The sequence below is a fragment of the Anas platyrhynchos genome, chromosome 10 (assembly GCF_047663525.1).
Source record: "Anas platyrhynchos isolate ZD024472 breed Pekin duck chromosome 10, IASCAAS_PekinDuck_T2T, whole genome shotgun sequence".
In the NCBI taxonomy this organism is placed as follows: Eukaryota; Metazoa; Chordata; class Aves; order Anseriformes; family Anatidae; genus Anas; species Anas platyrhynchos.
This window is the reverse complement of record NC_092596.1, coordinates 15,030,564-15,047,067: the sequence shown is the minus strand read 5'-3', so window position 1 is coordinate 15,047,067 and position 16,504 is coordinate 15,030,564. Positions and strand designations below refer to the sequence as shown.

The 16,504-nt window shown below is 38.7% G+C and overlaps 1 protein-coding gene across 32 annotated transcripts in view; it reads right to left on the bottom strand.

The window, feature by feature from the left end:
- HTR2C (5-hydroxytryptamine receptor 2C) overlaps positions 1–16,504 on the bottom strand; it is a 333,447-nt gene that overhangs the window by 71,747 nt on the left and 245,196 nt on the right. For 4 of the 32 annotated variants that reach the window (XM_038184418.2, XM_038184425.2, XM_038184430.2 and 1 more), the window contains one exon: positions 10,822–11,143. The exons of 24 other annotated variants lie outside the window; for them this stretch is intronic. The gene's annotated coding sequence lies outside the window, so the exon portion shown is untranslated. Of the gene's footprint in view, positions 1–5,588; positions 5,727–10,821; positions 11,144–11,810; positions 11,852–16,504 lie in introns of those variants that run through there. 4 more of the 32 variants (XM_038184419.2, XM_072042905.1, XM_038184427.2 and 1 more) reach the window with 2 other exon arrangements.

Genomic DNA, 16,504 nt, shown 5'->3' with positions numbered 1-16,504 from the left:
TCTTTTTTCTTTTTTTTTTTTCTCCCTCCAGCTGAGATATTCACTGCCTAATTAGTGAGTTGAATCCATTTGCTAATGGGTTCAGTGATTTCAAGAACTAACACAAAAAAGTGCTGGGATTGTACAGATTAGAGTGAAAGCAGAGTGGGGAAACCTGAGCAGTACAGCTGCTTTCAGGAGCAGTTGGATGCTCAGCAGTAACTTAAGCAGAGGAGCTCAATTCATTTTACGCAATTTCAATGCAACCAGAATATCATTGCTATCCTATGCAGCTGATGGTGAAAAATATTCTCTATAGCTGCCTGGCAAAGCCTAAGCTAGACGTGTGATTTCAGCCGTATGAATGCCTGAAAAACATGTGATGGCTTAAGGACCATTTCTGTTGTGAATTTAAATCAATTATAATGTCTGAGACAGTTTTCTTGAGGATCATAACTGAATTCAAATTAAAAGCAACAACCAGGAGACAGAAGGCTAAGCATCTCTGCCTAAGGCAGAAGAACTGATATATTAACTAAAGTATAAGGCAGAACACGTCATACCTCAGGAAATGCATTTTCTTCAAAACGCGTTAAGACTAACAATTTGGCTTGGATATTCACAGCACAGTACACAAAACAAAGTCATTAGAGCGCTGCAGTACGCAATAAAACTGGCCTTTAACACTGACAGTAACAGTATAGAGAGCCAAGGTACCTAGCACCTAAAATAAAAAAATTCTGGGGATGGAATCACAAGGGATTAATCCTGTCAGTTTACGTAATGCGAAAATGTCAGACTAGGTTGCAGGGTTTATTCTAGCATGAGAAAGGACTGTTGATCCTACTTCTTATAATCTATTACCACTGTTCTTCATTTCTCCATCACCTATGTACACAAACGACATGCTACAATGCCACCCTCATACACACCCTGTCCGTCATGGGGAACCCTTCTGCTCACTGAGGCAGAACTGCCTGCAGAACTTCAGGTGAACAGAGTAAGAAAAAGAACTCGGGTATGGATAAAAGTTCTGCTGTAAAGGCAGCTCAAAGCTCCAGCAATCAAAAGAAATCTTTTGATTGTGCAAATTGGGGCTTGACTACATTTTTAATTAACCAAAATATCTATCATAAAACAATTATTTAGTATTTCAGGACAAAACTTACTTGTTCTACTTAAATTAAAACATCAAAGAAAGAATGAACCAGGACCTAAACAAAAATGCAGTGGATACTAAACTTATAAAATGAGATGTTTTCTATGCTGGAGAAAAAACAATCTACTAAATATTATAGAATATTATTAAATTAGAAGAGATGCATTCAAAAGCAATCAATATAAGGCAAAGTGACATCATCCATAGTGAAAACAGCCACAATTTTTATGGTATGTGAACTATTATGTTCATCATTGGCTACCTGAAGAATACATTTCTCTCCCTAGAAAATTCAATAAATAATTGTCCATCCCAGAGGTTTTATGTTTTTCTCTGAAATCCCAGGAGCAGCCATCACCAGTGACATGGTGATAAACCAGTGAAATCCTCCAATACTTCTTCAAAAAGCCCTATTAAAAACTATTGTACTCATTGCCACCGAATGTCATGAATATTAAATTTTAGATGAGCTCAAGAAGTAATTAAACAAAATAATGACAAAAAAAAAATCCATTTTGGGTATTAAACAGGATAATACCAGATCTGGCTTAGGAAATCCCTAAAGCAAGAATCGCTGAAGCTTGGGAGATTACAAGGTTCAGCGCTGTCTGCTTGCACTTGGCTCCTTTAACTCCTTTATTCCTCCTTTAACTGATCGCTCTTGGAAATGGGATATTGGGCTGGATAAACCTTGGGACTGACCCTTTAGATATACTTGAATATGAAGAGCTTACAAGAGATAAGCATATCAATATTGCATTTAATATGCAAACAGCCAGATTTGGTTCTTGTGTACATGGTCTAATGAAGTCATGGGAAAATGAGTCTCTGTTGCACCGGGGTAGAGTTCACCACAGCTGAGAATATAAGCACACTTTAGAGATTTAAATGATATCTTCATAGAAGCTTTTTGCTACTACATCCAATTTGTTATGCAAAAAATGTCACCAGCAGAAATCAGTACATGTGGCAGATGACAGTTCTGGGGGGAGGGTGTTTTGTTTTTGCTTGCTTGTTATAAAGAAACTAAACACACTTATTTGTTTGTTTGAAAGAAACTAAATAAACTTACTGAAACCAAAACAAATTAGAGCTCTGGACTATAAAAACAATTTGCCTCCCTCCCCAGGGCCAACCAGGTTTGTCTCTTGATGAGATGAAAAATTCCTAATTCTTGGTCTAAGTGTAACAAATGATGCTTGGAGAACACAAGAAGCTTAAACTATATTGGAAATCTATTGTGACCAGTACCATGGGAAACTGTTCAGTTTGTGCTCTGCAGGTTTGATTCCCTCACAAAAAGCTGGAAAAAGAACAATCTATACTGCTTTTTTTTTTTTTTTCTCTCCTTACTGCTCTACACTTCAGCTCCTTCGAAGCTTATCTTCCCTATTGTTTACTGCTTTAGTGACCTTGGAGAGAAGAGATAGAGATAATAGAAGCAGAATACTAAAAGGATTAATGGCTTTATTATCCTACTATTGGGAAGCTGATTAAAAGCACATATCCTTTCACAGACTACCCTGGATGTTAACACCCTCAGCTCTCTTCTGACAAAAGGTCATTGGGGGGATATTAAATGGAGCCTTAAATATTGAATCCTCTTCACTTCCAGCACTGGTGTCCTTCTCATGGCAAATATTATAGCGAATTGTCTGTCTTCTAGTCCAGAATTCTTTTTTCCTTCTTACTAAAGCACAACAAGAACAACATGGATTTTCATAAGAAAATGTTACTGGCCTGGTAAAGAGCCAAAGAGCCATGGTGGATGATGGATAGTTGTAGAAGAATCTGCAACTTCTACTTCTGGATTTCAGCGAGATGTCTTGTTTGTGATTATTCCTATGAGCCACTCTACCAAGCCCCAATGAAGAAATGCATGAGTTGGTTCAGTCCCTTCAACATTTCTGTGAGGGACAATAAAAAGCTGAAATAACTGTGTGAGAACCTCTCTGCACCTCATACTATCACAATGCCATACCAATGGTGTTTTACAAGGCCTGAATATATGGTCTTCAGTATTTTCCCATTATAACAGCAAGTCACCTTCTAAACGTCTTGTTTTAGATATTGACCAGCTGCTTTGGCATGGGATAGGTTCTCCTGCTGTCTCCTCTCTATCATGTGGACCTGGCAGTGGTTAAACCTTGATTACACTCAATGTAAAACAGATTCTCCCTAACCCAGAAGGACGTCAGACACCAAAAATATGCTCCCAGTCTCCCCACCCTGTAAAAAGTGCCAATTGCAGAACCAGTGTGTGTAAGAATACATTATGGTGGTCATCCCCCAAAACACCCAACAATCTCATTGTGTTGTCACACGCTTCCTGGAATACAGTATTTATTATTTAATGCCTGCTCTAGGTAGTAATTCACATGTCAGAACACCAGGGCAATATGGTGTTTATGTGAGGATAAGAGCAGATTGAGAAATGGACACAAATAACTCACAGCAGCTGAAGCTATTTTCTCTCATCATTTCTACCTCTGCTCTTAATACATCACTGCTTTTGTAGGAGAATCCCCCACAAGGTTACAGAGCACCATGAGTCAGTGTCACCTCTTGAAATAAAACCAAGGTAAAGGTCAGCTGTTTTCTTACTGTTATTGCCCCAGACAACCGAAAGAGTCCTGCCTGCTAGGTCATTATGCAACAGAGATAAACCATCCTTCTGCAATCTTTTGTGGGTGTCAGGAGAAGCTAAGAATAAACCAGGAAAAGCCTCCTGAAAGGTCTGCTAAGAAGTAAGCTGAAAATGTTGCTACTAAAAAAAAACATCCTCAAGACACAGTGTGAATACCCTCGCTTAAAACATACCCTTATGCAACCTATACTAGATGACTGCAGATCATAATCACATCTTGCAGTTAAAATTACTGATTAACCTATCCACGAAGAGTTGAAGTAAGCAGAAGGAAGTAGATGTTAGTAACAACAGTTACAACTTTGTTCATATAGGATGTGCTGGAGTTGCTAAGCTTAAGAAAATAGGTAGGTTCCCACTCCTGCTCATTACACAAAGTTATGGAGTGAATTGCAGCATTTTAAATCCTACTTAACCACAAGCTGGATAAATTAGGTATTTCTTTATTAATGGATTGTCTCAAAGGAGCTACAAAACTATGCAGGCATATCCAACAGAGAAAGCAGGTCAACATTAGCCCCCAGTCAGAAGGAGAGCTGGTCAATAAAAAGAAAGAACCAATTAGGACATAACTAGGCGCTCCTAGTCAGGATGATAATGGGGAAAAAAAGGAGAGAAAGAACAAGATTGTCTGAGGATGATCAGTCTCCCCAGCAGAGGATGGGGCAAATCTTACACTGTTGTGGATGAGATGTGATTTCTGTGATTGCAAACTAATAAGGCATACTATGAACGGACTTTGGAAATAATAAAAATAAATTATGAAAAAAACTTTTCTGTGGCATCTTTAAGCTTCTCGTTTCCCTTGTTAACAAGATCTAGAAATTTCATTGTAAGAGAAGGCTTCTCTCTGTAAATTTACAAAACTTAGTAGTTTGGTCCCACTAACTTTGAGCACAATGGAAGTGCAGTGATACAAAAATGGAGAGAAAAAGTTTAGAAGCAAGACCAGTAAAGAAAGAGTCATACCAAAATAAAACTTGACCTTCACTCATCTTGTTTTATCTGAGTTTTTTGTAGATGGAAAGATGATGTCTAGAGAACTGAAAATAAGAGGTTGATCACACAAAAAAATGATTTTCTGATCATTACTTTGCAATGGCTTTCAAAAGAAAATTTATCACATCATCTAACGTACATGCTCTTCCTAATGCAAGGTCAATAATGGTAACTGTACCTTTTTAATTCTCCCCCTCCCACCTCAAAACTGAGTTTACTGGATGTACTGAAATGTCAAGTACCATCTAGAATCACAGAAGGCAAATTTAGATGAAATTGTCTCTTCTGGAAACCACCAGATATTGGTTTCTTGTGATATTACAAAAAGACCCGTACATAGAAGAGGCTTTTTATTAACTGCAGCAGTAAAGATTTTCAATTAAATTTATATCCAGGGAAAAAAATCAATCAAACAAACAAACATTTTCATAGCATAAGAAGCAACGGTCTTTGTAATGGAGAAGAAAGACTCCTCCTCTTCTCTTTTCTTTTCTTTTTTTTTTTTTAAGGAAATAAAGCTCTAAAAACACTGAGCACATTAGTAATCTGAAACCCCTCAATGATCCGTTTCATTGGACATCTTTATAGTTAAATACTGAGATGAAACCAAGGAAGGGTGCAAACCTAAATTCAAGATGCTGTTCTTCAGTGCTTGCTTCCAGATGCTAGCGTTCATGCCACAAAATAAATAAATAAATAAAATAAAATAAAATAAAAAATATTTAGCTCATCCTCTTTCAAAGTGGACAAGCAACAGTTATTCCACAGTTCATAAACTCTTCAAAAGACTAGAGAGAGAATTACCCATCCATACTGCTGAGCACAGAAACAAATCCAAGGAGAGTAATAGGGTCTGACTGTGTCTTTCAGGCTTCATTTGTTGAGCTGGGTACATGTTAGAAGGACATGATTCTCTGGCAATATGCTAATTATACCTACGATCAGCTCCAGCAAACCTGGACAATGCTCAGATTCCCTGAAGACTAGAACTAGACGTTTTGTGATCTGAAGGCAGGGCCTGTACTTTGTTCTACTCCACCCTTATTACACAACCACTTCTACATACCTAGTGATAACAAAGAAACTGGCAAAGCTGCAGACATTATACAGAGGAAAAGGGAAAGGGATTACTATTTCCAGTTTGCTTCTGTTCCCTAGAAACACTGGTTTCCTACCACCATTTTGGCAGAACACATCAAACTACATACAGCAAAGTAACTAATGATGGCTCACCAATGTGCATAGCCTGAGAACAGGATAGGAACAGAGATGGGACTTCTGATCAATATGACAAGCATCAGAAATGTTTTTTTTAGATAGTCAGATTAGCAATAAATATCATCCTTGTTTGTTTGTTTGTTTGTTTTTTTCCCCCTTGCTCTAATCTGTACTATTGTCTGGAATAGGAAGCTCCAAAAGAAGTGTTTATTATTTCCCAACCCGTTTAGTAAATAACTTGCAGACCAGCCAAAAGTTTTTAGAATAAGTTCACTGGAGCTGAAAGATTTATTGAATTCAAGAAATTTAACACCCTCCTCCCAAGTTTCATCCTACTTTTGTATTTGAATCCATAAATGGTTCCTGATAGAATAACACGTTGATTAATTCATCAAACAAAATTCTCCCTGACACTGGTAGCAGCAAGGCAGCAGCTGTTTCTAAGAGCAATTATACATCAAGAGGAAAAGCTGACAAATTTAATGTTAACACTGAGCTACCTGATCGGGTTATCTTTTTCAGTAACAAGAAATGTAGAGTCAGCAGGAATTATTCTACCCAAAGTACACAGAAGAAAAGGAACCTCTGCCTTTCAATTCATTATTTAATATACTTGATGCAACCCTTATGTTCACAATCTGTAGCTACACTGAGAAACATAAGTGATCCAAAACCTCTAAGGACCTTAATCGTTACGGAACATGCAGGAAGAACTTGTTGACAACAGCAGCAGTAATTTAAATCTGCTGGCACTTTCAGAGACAACTAGATCTGTATAAAATCCAGCTGGAGGTAGTTTCTCTTCCTCTTGGTCTTTGAACACTGATGTCAGGACATCCTAGCCTACACCCAGTGGGTGACTAGCAGGGCAGTTGATAAATCCTGTAGATAAATCATCACATGGCCCCCCCTTACCCATCAGTGCTGGAATAAGGCAAGCAACTGTCTAGGTGGGAGGGCAGAGACATTAAATACAAGGCCTTTGATAAGGAGGGTATGGCACCTTTTTTTTTTTTTTAATGACAAGTCACTGTGCTTAAGGGTCAGATAGTGGGTGGGAGAAGATAATTATTCGAGATACCTCAAGATGAGATGCTCATGCTTCGAAGTTCAACACAGAGGGAAAGCACACAAGTAGGTCGTGAGGGGCTTTTTCTCTCCTGAGAAAACACAAAGCTCTTCTACTGAAGTAATCTATACAGAGAAATGCTGCCCCTGAAACAACCTGCATGGTTCTTCACAACCCTTTTTCTCAAATGCATTTTTACTGCTAGACAGCAGCTCTGTAACCAAATGCAAAAATGGTGGGTTTTTCATGGATATATTTACTCTCTTAAAAATTACAAATCTTCACTACCAAATTACCAGAATCAATAATGGGTCAGTGCTGTTAAAGCTTTTGTTTGTTTTTGTTTATTTGCCAGGAAATTATTTTCTCATGAATTTTCAGACAAATTCTAACAGATAATTCCTAACCCTGCCAGGATAGGAAAACCAAATATTTTTCTTCAGCAGAACCTGCTTATCAAGCCTCCACATCCTCTTTAATGTTGCTTCTGAAATATGCCTCTTTTTTTTTTTTTTTAATGTTCTGTGGTGAACTAGTCCAAATACCAGGAATCTCTCAAAGAACAATATAAGTATCTGCCTTTTGAAACACTCACCACTAACCTCTGCTGCCAATGCCAGCACATTCATCACTGATCCTTGCCCTACCTGTTCCTGAGAAATCTTTCTGAAAGTAAATGCTGGCCATTTGGATCTGCTGCTCCCCAGGAGCAGCATCAAGGAAACACTGACATCTCTACAGAATCAAGGAAACATTGACAAAACTAACAGTCATGCAGAGCACTAGGGTAAAAAAACATCCACCTCTTCCTGCGTCAGAAGATGTGCCACAGGACTCTAAGCCTTCTGTCATCAGCAAGATAAAACCATTAAAAATCAAGTGGTTTAAAGACTATGAAAAGAGGAAAAAAACACCTTTGCCATATTTTTTTGATTAAGTTTACAGGAGCTTTTATGAAGTTAGTAAAAATCCTCTAGATGAACATCTAGGGCTCATCAATTTGAAGTGATTTTCTTTCTGCTCCCTCCTCGCTAATATTGCTCAAAAAAACAATGCTGAAAATTATCACCAGCAAAATAATCCAGCCTGTGAAAGGCACCCAAAGGGCTTCTATGCCTACAAGTAACATCGTGGCTCCTCAAGGCACATCAGTTTTCCATTTTTTGTTTTGTTTTTCCATGTTTTTTATTTAAATAGGCAGTAACCTTTATCACATGAAAACAAGATGGCAAAATTTTGGATTTCATAGGTGTGCTGGGCCTGGACTGCTTGGCTGTGAATTTCAGGAAAAAGTTGTGCCTTCAGATTCTTCAAGTTTGAAATGGCACTTGTCCCCCTGCTTTCAGCTTTGTTCCATGTCATCTTTTCCAGGTAGCAACGTGTAAGAACCAAGCCAGATGAGAAAACCCTAGCAGAAGTTTTCCCTGAAAAACACGTAAGCCGTGCCGGGCAGTAGTAAGGAACTCACCAACACAGCTACAGGAACATGATCTTTACCCTGTATATGCTCTCAATATACTGAAAGCAACTGATAATCAAAATGAAAGTGAGGCTATAAACACAGGCCAAGCCTTTTGCATTAACATTGCAATTGTAGACCAGCCTAACCCTCCCTTTGCTTTTCTCCTGTACTTCAGCTGCCAGCTGAGCAGCACACAGAGGCACTGATCCACTGATACTTGAAGAGAGAGCAAGAAGCTGCTGTGTTTGGGTGAGATCACCCAGAATCAGAATAACAGGAAGGCACAGTAGGAGACCAGTGCCATCTCAGCAACTGTGCATTCCCAGATACCTGCAACCCCCCCATGTGCTGCAGAAAGGTTTGCAGGCACAGGGATGCAGGCAAACAGACACTTATCTTGCACCTTATTCCACCTTGTATGAGGGATATGAGACCTTGGTCTTCTCTTCCTCCAGAGAGATGATATACAGAACTGGGAAGGCAACATATAATGCCCTGCTAGCAACACTGCAGCGGCATCTTTCTCACTTCCAAGTGTTTTTAGCTGCACCAGTCTGCAGGGAAACACTCAGAAAATAAAAAGAAAACTTCTCTGCTTAATGGCCAGTCATGCAACATCAATACTAAGTTACGAAGAATTTCTGACACAGCACCAGAGAGAAGGATGTGAAAACAGCTCAGTCCTTTAGTAGTTGGGAGAAAGAAATGCTGGCAATAATGGAAAGGCATCATCAGTGTTATTGTGATAAAATGTTTGCAATTACTAACTACACTGGCAATTTTTCCAAATGGGTTAGAGACAGGTCTCTTGTGCTGATTACTAAATTATTTTCTTTACAAAGATTTAAGTGCCTCTGTTTTCCAAAAGAATAGCCCAGAGCCACTTGGTTCAGAGCATTAGTCCCCTGAGATTCACCTTGGACTGTAAAGACATGAGATAAATGAACAGTAAACTCTCTTTTGGATGAACCCAGCACTGGTTTGGCTGAAGAGAACACTTTAGGTAGAGTACATATGAATTTAAAATAAGAGAATGACAAGAACTGGAACCAGTTAAAATACAAGAAGTCAGAATAAATATTTGCTAACAAAGCATTTTAAACCAAGTAAACCTTCCCAATGACTCTTGGAATCACCTCATCTGGAGGAGCTGCCTGGACACCACACAAGCAGATTAGGGGCAGTGGGCTGGAGATGGCATTTTCCAAAAACAGCCAACACAGTCAGACAGCCACCACGGATCCAGAGGAGCAGTTTTTGTTATCTGAGCATACAGTAATACATTTGCCCAGCATTTAGTGCCAAACACTAAATTACTTTTTTCTTGAAAGACAGCACCTGTGCTCAGGGAAGGATGCTTGTTGCTGCTGGCTATGCATCTGGTGTATGGTTGCAAGGTGACGTGAGGCCAGGGCGTCAGGGAGCAAGTGTCTCACTCTCATGCTGTACAACCTAGACACAGGTTCCCATCAGTCTTCGTTCATGTAAAAGCAGCAACATAGTCCTGAGAAAACTGTGAAGTTCAGCCTCTCTTGTAGCTGATCCAAAGTGGATTTGGGGCCCTTGTAAGGTCATGAGCAATCAAAATTTCCTCTGTATGTAACACAAGGTCTTGCTAACATGTCTTTAGTGGGCTCTCTTTGAAGCGTTCTGCACAAGCAGATGGCGTGGGCCTGGACCAGGGAGGAGATTCAAATATGCCTGGAAGATCTTTAGTGGGGAGGGATGGAGGGGCTGTGGGGGGGAATGAAGACCTATGTTCACACTTTAAATCTAAATCTGTGGCTTCCACATAGTAAATTTCAAACACCACCATTAAATTAGTCCATTAGATAAACTCCTGTTAACTGGATGACTTGGTCAGCTGTGGTTTACTCAGAATTCATTGTGGTTTTAGTGTTTTATGATCAAGCGTAGTTATGGGTAATTTGAACCTCACAACACCAAGCAAAAATTGCCCACAATTAACAGCTTCAAATAAAAGCAGCTTTCATCACAGAAACACAACTGAGAGTCCACAGCATTCTACACTCTACTTTACTTGTTTATTTAGACTGTTTTACAAATAAATTTCTTCCTTCAGTTAAAGTGACGCAAGCTCACACTCATGTGAATTACTCCTCTACAAACACAACAAACCATCTCTAGCCACTAAGTTTTAACCCGTCACAAAAGTTTTCAACATTCAGACTCCTAAGCATTAGCTTTGGTAATTAAAGTAGCATATGTGACAAATCAGCTGAAGGAAATGTAACAGCATATTTCTATGTAGTGAGAAGAATTTCTACCTTTTTCAGTCACCAGTGGACTATTGAAGCCAGTATAGCATGACATATGATGCTGCAGCACCCACCCCTGGGCTAGAGAAGTAAATAATCTGAGTCACCTATAAACAGAAACAAATTCAAAAGGTCATAAAAAGCTACTAAAGCCCATGCAATTAAATAAATACATTAATCAATTAAAAATTCTATAAAACAGCAGAGTTGAATTTTGCTGCAGTAGTATCAGAAGGCTTTGGAAATTGCTCTTCAGTAATCCAGTAGACACTTGGCATGTTTCCACCTCTGCTTATTCTCTCTGACGATTTTTACATGATCAGATACCATTCTGAAATATCAGAAAGAAATGCAAAATGGGATGGTGGGATTCAAGAAAATTAAACCCTTGTATCTAGCTTTCATCCTGTGCTTCTCATTCATGAATCTCCAGATAACTTATGTAAGACAGTGAATAGTTTCCTTTTGAAAGTATGAATTGTAGCCATGACCCACTACATGCATCACAGAAGACAGCATGTCTGGAAGGGGGAATTCAGTCCAGTCCAGTCTGGAAGCCCAGGCCAGGGAGAGCATGATGGTTTGAGAAACTCAACAGCTCTTGCTCCAAAACTGCAAGCAAGGTTTAAGAAAATAAAGCAACAAAACTCAACAGTGCATCCTAAGCACTCATGCAGACCTTAGAGCCTCAAAACAGCACCAGACAAGGATCATGCTTCTAGAAGCTGTATAGGCATTAAAGAAATTAGACAATGTGTTCTTGCATAAGAGGATCCTACGACAGAACAGCCACTGCATGTTCTTGGCTCTGCATCACTGTCTGCTTTTAAGTACCACAACACCTCTGTCTTTGAAAAGCCCTTTTTTCAACAAAAGAAACTGTAAATTGGCAACTCCCTTCTAATTCTAAAAACGCAATGTAATTTGTACTGTGTGGAGATTAAAAATCCCACCAAAAGATTTTGCTGTGCTGCTGATTTGAGGCTGAAGGCACTCACCTGGATTACCATCTCAGCGTGTGATAACTATCAAAATCAGCCTATGAAAAGAAAAGGGATTAAAAAAGATGCTTCAGGTCTAAGACAAGTAACAAGCATCCAGCCTTAAGCATCAGCATCTTGCAATGCTTCCTCTTATAACTTTTATAAAATGACCTTTCAGGAATGCACTTTTTAAAGTGACTAGTCTTGCTGGTGACACATAGCTAGGGAAAACGGAGAATTTACAGTGATTAGAACAGATCAGATTTATGGACTAATGAGACAGATAATGCAGCGAAGCAAGGAATGAAATGTAATGAGGCCAAGAAAAAATTAAACACATGCTATATTCCAGCTTGAACAGCAGCGTACAATATACAGGAAATACACTCTTTAAGAATCACATGATGCGTAGTAGCATTACCATGGAAAACCAGAAAATATCTTGCAGATCTTACAAACTTTTTAATACAAAGTAAAAAACAATGGAAGGCAGTAAGGCAAGTTAGGATGCACTATTGAATAACCTGCATGAAATAAACATGTACAATCCCAGGAGCTCTTGGTGTCCTGTTGGAAAATGCAAGATACTTCCAAACAGATTTTTGGAATGTTCAAACCTATCCCTGAAAGCTTTCATAGGTATCAGGTTATTCAGACAGTAGTAACATTCTTGCAAAAAGAAATCTACAGTTACATGAAATAGTCCTACAGCCTGCAGGATCTCATCTCCTTCAGGTGTATGAAAGATAAATGCAACAGGGAAAGTGTCTCCCAAAATGAAAAGGTGTAGCAAGGAATACAACTGTCTTTGAAAGAAACAGGAGTGACAAGCCAAGAATTTGAACCTGTCCCTGAAGAAGCCTTGGCAGTCTATTAGTCATGGCTGAACCATATTGGAAAAAATGCTGTCTCAAAGGTATTTTTTCATCTCTCTTTGGTTCTCTGTATTTTTTCCATGGTTGTATTCAGAATAATGGGAAGAATGGCAACTCTTATACAGCAAGAGAATAAAAGATTTTAAAATATTATTAGAAGTAACAGAATTTTTCCAAACTATCCCTTTTACTCAAGAACACCTGTTTTAAAAAGCCCTTTGTACATACAGCTTTATAAAATATTTCCTCAGAAACAGGGACTGATTAGCTGTATTCCTGACTAGTTTCTTAATTGGGCTCCAAAGTAAAATTATCATTTGGATGCTAGCAGTTTTGCTCTTCAATATATAATCTATTTGAAAGCTTAAACAAATTCTATAAATATTTAAATTAAATATAATCTGCATTTACTTAGTGATTTTAATTAAGTTGCTGTTATCCTGCAATGTGTAAATGTTTAAAGCCAGTGCAGTACTGGAATAATGTCAGGACACTGAAGATTCTGTACCATTATTAATACATTTTCCTATGCTTTGTAGGTGGAGTTTAGTGCTATAGTTGAGCTGCTACACAACTACTCAGAATAGTCTTTAAAAAAAAAATTGAAAAATTAACTAAATTTGAAATTGCTGTGATTCAGATGTAGAACAGGATTCATGTAAACAGGATTTAATTCATGTTTCTTTTTGTTGTTGTTTTTATTTCTACTTTAAGCCCAGTTTCTCTAGACCTCCCTTCCAGATAAAACTCTGAGTCTATGACTTTGAGCCCATAGGATTTTTTCTGGGTCTGAGGAAGGATCTTCACAGATATTTATACCGCTTTCAGAAGAAAAGCTACCTGTGCCAACCTCACAGTATTCTTTTAGAAAGATTGAGTTACAATCCTGTTTAATTTAAATATGTACTCTTTGCATGAGGGTACAACATCTGAATCCTAACCATGAACTTCCTTCATGGTAAGTAAACCAAGAAGACCAACAGTGCTCGTCCCCAGCATGCCGAGCCCGCAATGAAGTTTTCTGCTTCAGTGCATCCTCCTCAGCGATGGGTTTGCCACATAGCAGCCTCTGATAATGTTTCTTCCTCCACAGGAAGGAACTGCTTTATATCTGGCATTTTCAACCCTCCCACAACACATCCAGAAACAAGCTTTCCCAGCACAATCATGCCTGGAAAGGAACAAAAATACAGAAGAGATGCGGGACATTGGATAGCAACAAACTAGAGGCCTAAAGCCAAGAACTGAGAATAAAAACATCAGATATTTAATTAGAAAACCAGCTATTAAAGTAGATTGCAGTTGTTTAATAATAGTTTGTCAGTGAACTAATGTAATTAACTGTTGGACAGAACTGGGGACAATATAATGATTGCAGATCTTGGAAAGAAGTAACTGGAGAAGAGTAAGCTGCGAAGGTTATACATCCAAGTTTCAACTGCAAGTCATTTTTGCTCTAATCCCATAAACAAAATAATTTTTCAATTTATCCTCATCTTTGAAAGTATGACTGTGTCGTCTGCAGTTGCATTTTGACCACAACACAGACACTGGAGCACCCTGAAAAACTTTTTCTCTGTGTGGATCTGTTCGTTGGCTTCAGGGAGAGTGCCAGAGGCAGGGGACAAACTTTGTCTGCCCCTTTCTCCAGAACTGTTTACATAGAAAAGAAGCGGGAACCAACAAACCAACAACTTTAACTTTTAAAATTATTGTTCTTTTTTCCCACCTCTGTTCATATCATTAGTCTCCAATCTGCCTGCACAGGTCTCTCTGATGAATGCAATTTGTCACCATTATAGGAATGGAGAAAAACAAATAGATCCCCAAAAAAGCAGAAGGAAGGAATATTTAAACCCTGTTTCAATAGTTCAGGATGTTACTAACGAAAGTGAAGGGCAATTATTATTTTACAGAAAATGACATTCAGCCATTCCCTTGCATGGCTTCTTGGCATGTAAGATGATAGTGGGCTGTATATAAACTGTATCTCCAGAGCATCTACTTCATAAAAAATAGCATGCTCAGCGATCTTAAAAACAAACAAACAGCAACAACAACAAAATACAAAAAGTCAGCCCAACAGTTCTAATCCCACACACATGTTCAGAAGAGGTCAAAAGATTAACCCTCGTTTTGATCTAACATGGCTATCATGAAAAAGAGCACAATTTTAACACAGAGCAACATTTTGTTCCATGAAGACCAAACAACTCAGAGCAGCACAGAACGAGAGGACATTTTCAACTTGCCATCCATCTAACTTCTATCTGTTATGCTGTTTCAATTGGCGAAATCTGAAATCCCAAAGTATGAACACATAGCTGTTTCCTCATTAAAAAGTCAGCATGGGCAATTTGGGATATGTAGATTTTATAGAACACTCTTAGGATATAAAATAGGAAAAAAAAAAAAAAAAAAAAGGCAGAGAAAAGAGTAAACAAGTAAGCTTTTTTTCACAGCCAGAAAAAAACAGGCGCTAATGTTCTCCGGCACACTTAAATTTCCATCCCATGGAAGTTAGCACTGCTCTGAAATTAAACTGGGTGGCACACAAACTGAATCTGATATAGGGTACAGTAAACACAAGTAAACCCACAGCAGTTCTGCACATCTTTCAGCTTTACCCTGTCATTTCCCTTTTTACTACTGTCCTTTGTACAGAGAATGAGACAGTTGCAAGCACCACTATTAACTCTGTCCCTAGGACACTCCTCCTCTGACATTGTCTTCAATTAGCATTCCCATTTGTAATCCAATATATCACTTGTAATAACTTTAGTGCAGTCAACTGCTTCCTCCTCAAATGACAGGAAGGTTAATGAGGCTTTCTGTTACTATTACTATATGCTTTGCAGAAAAAAAGGGAATGGATTTCTTAAATAAAAAGAGACAGCATTCCTTTTTTGAACCATCTCGTTACTCTGTGCAACACAGACAGAAATTTAACAATTCCAGCTCCCAACTGACTTTCCTCTGGACCCAGAAGCCCACACAGGACGAGTGCTGTTCACTGGCTGGTTGGTAACACTCTCTTAGGAAGTGGCAATGCAGGGACCTTCCCAAACTCAGTCCCTGGTTATTAGCTTACTTAGGGGCTGACAGCAATGCTGTTGAGTACCAGCTAACATTCGACAAGAAAAATCCTCCACTTGTTGGTTTGTCAGCAGGGGGGCTTTCAGAGACCAGAATCCAATGCCACTTATGACGTGGCTACGGGTGCAGTCAGACATGACTGAGGAGGCCAGATAACAGCAAGCAGTATGTGCTTTGTCATAACCCATTTGATCGTGTAGAGAGAAAGGCGTTCTCTGTTTCATTTGCTGTGACACCTTCATTATTCAGGAAAAATCCTGTCTCCTCCATGTTTTTTTTTTTTTTTTTTTTCCTATATTACACACATGCAGTTAATTAGGCACTCTAAACAAACTTGCTTTACAAAAACGGAGTAGCTTGACTTTGAGGACGTCCCTCCTCCACTGACTAAGTACAAGTGGGCTGCTCAGATACCAGCTTAGGAGTTCCTTCTCCACTCCTGATGCACAAGCATGGCCTACGGAGAAGTGGCTCAAGTGTCTTTAGACTAGGTCCTTTTCTGTAACAGAGGAACAAGTCCTTTGAAAGGAGAGAGTCAAATCCACTGGTGACAAAGCTGGTTGCATCAGTACACTCCCGAGACTGATTTTCCATGCTAAACCCAATTTGGGTATTTCAAGCAGAGAAAAAGTTAGAGAGAATAATATGTAAAGTGGAAGTATGAGGTATTTAGAAGTTTGACCTGGTTATAGCCAAAACATTTTCATTCAAGTAACTGAAGTTAATCTTGTATAAACT